General features: G+C 39.4%; 1 non-coding gene across 1 annotated transcript; it reads left to right on the top strand.

The window, feature by feature from the left end:
- Positions 1 to 4,037: 4,037 nt before the first annotated feature.
- LOC118348376 lies at positions 4,038 to 4,176 on the top strand. Its single transcript, XR_004801468.1, has one exon. It is a non-coding gene; the product is annotated as a small nucleolar RNA Z247 (small nucleolar RNA).
- Positions 4,177 to 8,821: the final 4,645 nt, after the last annotated feature.

Raw genomic sequence — 8,821 nt, 5'->3', positions numbered from 1 at the left:
AGGCAACTCTTGGGTTCTTCTCTTCCAATTTGTTTTCTTAATTGAGAGCTCATTCTTTGTGTTAGACATCAAAATAGGAGGGGCAATGTTGCTAATATTGATGTTATCTTGTGAAGAGTTCAGTAGGCTCCCATCAAGATCAGTTAGCACATTAAGATTCTCGTATTACATATCAATAGCTGAGGACTAACCTTCAGGAGGAGTTATTGTCTTTGACATGATCTGCTATGCTGGCCTTTGAACTTCATTTTGAGATGAGGTGTTATCTTTGACAACCACTGCAATATGGGAACCGTTACCTATCATAAAGATTTGCTGACTTCCTTCGTTCTTTTTGAAAAAACCAAAGTTATCATACATGGTAGTTGGATCTTCAGTTTCCAAATTCACTATTCTCTCCGGTGATTGTGTCTCAGAAAATTCCTTGGAAGCTGCCTTTCCTTTTCTGTTCCAACTACTATCTCCCGCCGTGGATTGCTTCGGTTGCCTGTATTCTGATTGGTCTAACTCTGACCGGCCACCATATTCTCTTGTGTCATTCAAGTTGGTTCTAGTTGGGGCTACTCTTAACCAAGGACCAAACTGTGCTGAAGAGCCATCCATCATATGACTACCTTGCTTCTATAATGAACAACCTCTCCCTTTGTGCTTCAGGGCACCACACTTAAAGCAAAAGATTTGTAACCTCTCATACTTGAAACAATGCAGGTCTGTCTACTTCCAACTTTAGGCCACTTTCCACGAGCCAGAGCCTTGGTGAGGTCATCTCCACCTTAACTCTAAGACACCAACCCCAACCACCCCCCCTCTCAATCCACTTCTATCGTTAGAACATTTCCTATGGCAAAAGCAATCAGTTGACCATACTCTTTAGTCATGCCTGCCGAAGGAACATTATGAAGTTGCACCCAAAGTGATTCATGGGAGAAGATGATTGCATTTGGATGGAGACTTCCATCACATTCTTGAAGGGCTATTAAAGACCCGTCAAAGGTCCAAGGCCTTCCTTGTAAAACTTTGTCTTTATCAACAACTTTTTGGAATTCCATAATAAACCGATTATCTCCAACTTCAATAAAATTGATCCAACCTTCCAGTTTCCAAACCTATGGCATAGTTGATCTAAAAGCCTCCTTGTTGAAACTTCTTTCTGTGATGATGATTGCCATAAGGCAGTTCTTTTCTCTTGTAATGGCCTCTATAATGGATTGATTCGATAACAGTACTACATCTTCTTCATCCTCAGTAATTAGTTTAAGACCTTCCCACAACGTAGAAAGATCTTTCCTCAACCATGCATACACTCCACAGACAAAGGTCTGAGTGTTATATTTATTATAGATTGTGATATTAAATATGTGAATTTATTGAGTATGAGTTATTATTTATTTATGTGAACCATTATCTCAAAGAGATGTATTGGTTCAGTGCTAATGGTATGTTGTTTCAAATGAAAGGGTAGGAGTTTGAAAATCCACAAGTGCAATGTGATTTATAATTTTATGAAGTGTTGGACTTGGACAGACACAATGCTTGGGCCAACCAAGCCTTGCATGTGGGCCAAAGAGTCACAACACTTGGGTGTTTGCACATGGGCCGAATTGGCATTTTGATAGGGTGCAATGTTTCAAAAAATCAATTTAATTGAAAAGGCACTTCTGGAGACTCGAACCAATGCCCTTCGTTTCCCAAGTGAGGCGCCTGCTAACAACTAGGCTGAGTCATACCCTTTGGTCTTTAAGTGAAACATTATGACCTTTAAACCAGTAACTGCCAGTTGAAAAGTCACAAGTTAAGAGTTGTGATCTTTCACATGGTGTCACTTCATTCTCTAGAAATAGGGGATGAGACCCACGAATTTTATAATTCCATTCTCTCATATTTTCAGTCACTTGCACAATTTTGTAGAGAAACTTTGAAAGAAGAAATTCAGAATTGCTATCTGCAGTTGGTGACTTTGTTGTATCCTGTAGGTGAATTGCTTGTAACCCGGTAGCAAACTCTTTTGAGTGGAGGTAATTATCACCTTAAAGATAGTAATCAACACGCCTCAAAGTCGCATTTATTTTTTCAGATTACTGTATCTGCACAATTTACTTCAACAATTTTAAGGTGATAATAGTAATGGGATCAGAATCTGATATGACGACTTTCAAGATGATGAATCAAGACTTTGTCAAACTAGATAGGTTTGATGGAACGAATTTTAATCGCTGGAAAGACAAGTTGATGTTCATTCTTACTACATTGAAGATTGCGTATGTTTTGGATTCAAACTTGCCAGTACTTCCAGAACCCAAAGCTGACGATAATGATCAAATCAAGGCGGAATGCAAGAAGCGCGAAGAAGATGAAGTGGTATGTAGAGGACACATTCTAAATACACCTTCCGATCGCCTCTATGACTTATTTACATCAATCAAGTCACCGAAAGAGATTTGGGATGAATTGGAATTAAAATATAGAACCGAAAAGTAAGGTATGGATAAATTCCTTATTATGAAATATTTTGAATTTACAATGAATGATAATACTTCTTTTGATGGATTAAGTCCATGAATTGCAAGTTTTGGTGAATAAACTTCGAGATCTTAATGTTGAAGTTTCTGAGCCTTTGCAAGTTGGGGCTATTATTGCCAAACTTCCTCCAAGTTGGAATAATTGTAGAAAGAAACTTATGCACACAACAGAAGATTTCACTATAGAGCAAATTCAAAAACATTTACAAATTGAAGAGGAAACTCGAATTCGTGATAAGAAATTATTTTCTCAAAATGGCTCTAAAGTGAACTTTGTTGATGAAAAAAATAAGTTTCAAAGTAATTTTAGAGGAAACAAGAGAAAATTTAATGACTTTTCCAACAATGGTGACAAGTCCAAGAAAATAAAAACTTGTTACAATTGCGGAAAGAAGGGGTACTTTAAGCGTGAATGCAGGTACAAGAAAAAATACAAGAAAGAAAATAACAATCCCAATAGTGCAAATTTGATCGAAAATGAGAGTTCAAAAATTGTGGTCATGGTCTCTGAAATGCATAGTAGTATGATTACAGAGTTAAATATGACTACAACAACCGAGTCTTCTAATTGGTGGTATGATTCAGGCGCTACCGTTCATGTTTGCAATCAAAGATCTCAATTAAAAAATTATGAAGATGCAGCAGATGGATATGTAGTACTAATGGGTATTGAGGAACAACTCCTACCAGACTCAACACGTGCTGCTGATTCACTTACTGAAGTTGTTCCTATCATGAAGGAGTAGTTGCTGAAGCTGTTGCTATCCGAAGGAGTAGGATGTGGGATCCTGGGTGAATTTTAAACGTTGTAGTTATCTCATGTAAACAACTATTTGATTTTTGAATTCTTGTTAAGAGCCTAACGATAACTATAGATAAGGCTCTCTGTTACAAGTGCTGTATAAATACCAGCCCATGTACACGATCAAGAGTAGTGCAGAAAATACATTTTCACATACTACTTCAGTATATTCTTCTACATGGTATCAGATATTGCCATTTGACCAACGTCTCTCCCTATCCTCCTCCTTCTCAGCCATGTCAAACCCATCTTCCTCTCTTATAACCCCTCCAACCATTAATGTCACCAAACTTTTCCGTGATAATTATCATGTCTGGAAAGCCCAACTCATTCCCTTTTTCCGTGGCCAAGGTCTTTTCGGATATCTTGATGGCACCACCACAATTCCTCCTACCGAAGTTGTTGTTACCAATCCTGAATCTCATACAACTTCCTTCATCCCTAACCCTCTCTATGAACACTGGCTAAGACAAGACGCTATTGTTCTTGCTGTCATTTTCTCAACAATTACCGAACCAATTTTAGTTCAAGTTGTATCCCACAAGACCTCGGCTAAAGTTTGGCAAGCTCTTGAAACATCCTTCTCTTCTCAGTCATGGGCCCGTATAATTCAATTGCGTACTGAACTTACTACTGCCCGCAAAGGTGCTCTTTCCGCTAGTGATTACTTCATGCAAATTAAACGCTACACTGATGAACTAGCCATTGCTGGGCATCCACTAAGCTGTGATGAAATTGTCACCTACATTCTTGCTGGTCTTGGTCATGATTATGACCCCTTCGTTACCACCATTTCTGCACGCAAAGACCCTGTCACGCTGGAGGAAGTTTATTCTCTTCTTCTCACTACAGAGTCACGCCTATCCCACAACAACCCACCGGTGCAACAAGCCTCTGTCAATGTTGCTACCCGACAAACTCCACAACATTTTTCTCGTGGTTATGGTGGATATCGCGGCAGGGGGCGCAATTTTCGTGGTAATTCTCAGCAGTTTTTATCTTCTGGTCGTGGTCCATCTACTCGAGATCCCATAATTTGTCAAGTATGTGGTAAACAAGGCCACACGGCAAAGAAATGCTTTCACAGGTTTGATATTACCTATACAGATAATTCTGACCAGCGTAATCCCATGGCTTTCGTTGCTTCCAGCAGCTCCCAACCTGAACCAGATTGGCACCCTGACACTGGTGCTACCCATCACCTAACCAATGATCTCACCAACCTCAACCTATGGAGTGAAGACTACAATGGCACTGATCAAATTCATATAGGCAATGGTGCAGGTTTGCAAATATCCAAAATTGGTTCTTCTTCCCTTTCTAATTCTACCAAACCATTCATTTTAAATCAAGTGCTTCTTGTTCCTGAAATTCAAAAAAATCTCGTTTCTGTCCAACAATTTTGTAAAGACAATCATGTTTACTTTGAGTTTCACCATGATTTTTTTGTTGTCAAGGATTACTTGGGGAAACTCCTTCATCGCGGCATATTTAGAGATGGATTATATTCCTTCTCTAGCTCTGTCCGTTCATTTCATCCTCGCTATTTTTCTGCCGTTTGTGCTTCATACCAGCTGTGGCATCAACGACTCGGTCATGCCTCTCCACTCGTCGTCAACAAAGCAGTGTCTACCTTCACTCTTCCTCATTCTAATAAGACAATTCCAGTTTGTTCGAACTGTCAACAAGCAAAGAGCTGTTCTCTTCCGTTTCGTTCCACTCATCATTCATCAAGTTACCCTCTTGATTTAATTTATAGTGATGTATGGGGGCCGGCACTAGTTCTTTCCAACTCTGGTTGCCGTTACTATGTCTCGTTTTTAGATGATTGCACGAAATTCTTATGGCTTTTTCCACTCAAATTAAAATCCGATGTTGAGAATATTTTTCTTCAATTTCAATCTTATGTTGAACGCTTGTTTGAGAGAAAAATTAAAATGTTTCAATCCGATTGGGGTGGTGAGTACCGGAAATTAACAAATCACTTCAAAAACAATGGTATTCATCATCGGATTGCTTGTCCTCATACCCATCAACAAATGGGTGCGATTGAACGGCGCCATAAACAAGTTGTTGAGGTCGGTTTATCTCTTCTTTCCCATTCACATCTACCACAACAATTTTGGGAAGATGCCTTTCTTACTGCAGCTTATTTGATAAATAGGCTTCCTACGCCTATCTTACAAAATAAGTCTCCTTTTCAGCTTGTCTATCGCCGTAAGCCCAACTATCAATTTCTCAAAGTCTTTGGATGTGCATGTTGGCCTTACTTACGTCCCTTTAATAAACACAAAATCGATTTCCGCTCAAAAACTTGCATTTTCATAGGCTACAGTCTTAACCATCATGGTTACAAATGTCTCGATCTTTCGAGTGGAAAAATATATGTCTCACGTCATGTTGTCTTTGATGAAAATTCTTTTCCGTATAATCCACCATTCAACGGCGAGCCCTCTCCACCCTCTAATACAGTTGTTTTATCGACCTCGTTAAACACTCCTCCTCCTATGTTTCCTTCAGTTTTGCAACCTGCAGGTACTTTAAATTCTGAACCACCGCCTATCAGCATTTGTCCAGCGCCAACAATGTCGACTCCACTCCATGATGAGGCAATCCCGTCCGTCCCACCTCCTGTTCCGTGTCCCTCCAATCAGGCACCCCATCATCCGACGTCCAGTGCAATACCAGCAAGCTCCACAAATAAACATCCCATGACAACCAGAAGCAAAAATAACATTAGCAAGCCTAAAAAGGCACCAGATGGCTGCATCATACATCCTCTTCCGAGAGCCCTCCTTGCTGCAGTCTCACCCGAAGAAACTGAACCATCCTGCTACACCGAAGCTGCAAAACATAGTCACTGGCGTGCTGCTATGAATCTTGAGTTTGATGCCTTACTAAAGAATCAAACGTGGGAATTAGTTCCTCCAAATTCAAATGCTAACATCGTGGGTTGCCGCTGGATTTTTAAAATCAAACGGGGTGCCGATGGAGCTGTTGAGCGCTATAAAGCGTGACTAGTGGCTAAAGGATACCATCAACAACGTGGTGTTGATTTCCATGAAACTTACAGCCCTGTCGTTAAGCCTGCCACTATCCGTCTTATTCTCTCTATTGCAGTATCCAAAGGATGGTGTCTTCGCCAAATCGACATCCAAAATGCCTTCTTACACGGCTCACTTCAGGAACAAGTTTTCATGACTCAACCTCCGGGATTCCAACACCCACAGTATCCTCATTATGTGTGTCAACTAAAACGATCCTTGTATGGGTTACGTCAAGCGCCTCGGCAATGGTTTTCTCGCCTCACAAATGCTCTCCTACAACTTGGTTTTACTGAGAGTAAAGCTGATTCCTCCTTATTTATATATCGATCTCCTTCTCAGATTATATTTTTCCTCATCTATGTAGATGACATCATAATTACGGGATCTGATACAGAGCAAGTCAGTAAAATTATTCATGCGTTACATGAGCAATTTGCTGTCAAAGATCTCGGCAATTTGTCCTTTTTCCTGGGAGTTGAAGCATTACACACAACTGAAGGTTTATACTTAACACAACGAAAATATATAGTGGAACTCCTTAAACGCTCCAAAATGGATAAGTCCAAACCATGTGTTACTCCGATTTCCACTAGCTCGCATCTCTCGAAAAATGATGATGGAGATTTTGAGGATCCGGTCCTTTATCGAAGCATCGTAGGAGGTTTACAGTATTTATCTTTTACGAGGCCTGATATTGCTTACTCGGTTCATCGGGTCAGCAAATTCATGCATAATCCGAAAGTCTCGCACTGGCAAACGGTGAAAAGAATTCTGAGATTTTTAAAGCAAACTGTGTCACATGGCCTCTTCATTTCACGTTCTACTACACTTCAGTTTCAGGCGTTCTCAGATGCCGACTGGGCCGGGGATAGAGATGATCGACGATCTGTGGGTGCATACTGCATCTTTATTGGACAAACCTTAATTTCTTGGCGATGCAAACAGCAGAACACAGTTTCCCGAAGTAGTACCGAAGCAGAGTATAAGGCACTTGCCGATGCTGCTGCCGAACTCCAGTGGCTGCAATCTCTCACACGTGAACTTGGTATTCGAATAACTAGTCCACCCGTATTGTGGTGTGACAACATTGGTGCAACGTATCTGAGTGCCAATCCCGTGTTCCACTCACGCACTAAACACATTGAAATAGATTTTCATTTCGTGCGAGAGCTTGTCGCAAAACAACAAATCATTGTTCGATTCATTTCCAGTCGAGATCAAGTTGCTGACCTTCTCACCAAACCATTACCAGCCTCTCGGTTTCAATTGTTAAGTCGCAATCTTGGTGTTCAAGCTCTTCCCCTACGATTGAGGGGGCGTATTGAGGAACAACTCCTACCAGACTCAACACGTGCTGCTGATTCACTTACTGAAGTTGTTCCTATCATGAAGGAGTAGTTGCTGAAGCTGTTGCTATCCGAAGGAATAGGATGTGGGATCCTGGGTGAATTTTAAACGTTGTAGTTATCTCATGTAAACAACTATTTGATTTTTGAATTCTTGTTAAGAGCCTAACGATAACTATAGATAAGGCTCTTTGTTACAAGTGCTGTATAAATAACAGCCCATGTACACGATCAAGAGTAGTGCAGAAAATACATTTTCACATACTACTTCAGTATATTCTTCTACAATGGGAAATCATAACTTTGCAAAAGTTGTGGGAAAAGGAACTGTGGAAATTCAGTTCAGTTCTGGGAAGAAACTTATTCTTATTAATGTTCTTCATGTTCCAGAAATAAAGAAAAATCTTGTATCGGCAAATTTGCTTTGTAAGAAGGGTGCCAAGACCGTAATCGAGTCTGATAATGTAATTCTTTCCAAAGGGGGAGTGTTTGTTGGAAAATGGTACTCTTGTGTTGGAATGTATAAATTAAGTATTAATAAAATAAGTTCTGATTCTACTTATATTGTTGAGTCTTCTACTTTGTGGCATAATCATTTAGCACATTTGAATTTTAAATCTTTAAAGTTTATGTCTAAACATAGTTTAATTCCATATAATCATGGACATGGTGCTAAATGTGAAATTTGCATTCAAGCAAAAATGACAAAGAAACCTTTTCCTAAAACAGACAAAAATACACAATTATTAGAACTTGTGCATTTTGATATTTGTGAATTTAAATGGTATTTTAACTACAGGAGGCAATAGATATTTTATTACTTTTATTGATGATTTCTCAATATATACATATGTATATATAATGAAAAGTAAGGATGAAGCCTTCAATATGTTTAAATCTTATAAACCTGTTGTTGAAAATCAAAAGGAAAAGAAAATTAAGTTTCTTCGTAGTGACAGAGGCGGTGAATATTTTCCTACTGAATTTTCTTTGTACTGCGAGGAGAATGGTATAATACATCAAACTAGTGCACCCTATACCCCACAACAAAATGGTTTAGCAGAAAGAAAAAATAGGACACTAGTTGATATGGTAAATGCTATGATT

This window comes from Juglans regia, chromosome 4 (assembly GCF_001411555.2).
Source record: "Juglans regia cultivar Chandler chromosome 4, Walnut 2.0, whole genome shotgun sequence".
Taxonomy (NCBI): Eukaryota; Viridiplantae; Streptophyta; class Magnoliopsida; order Fagales; family Juglandaceae; genus Juglans; species Juglans regia.
This window is presented reverse-complemented; position numbering and strand designations above follow the sequence as displayed.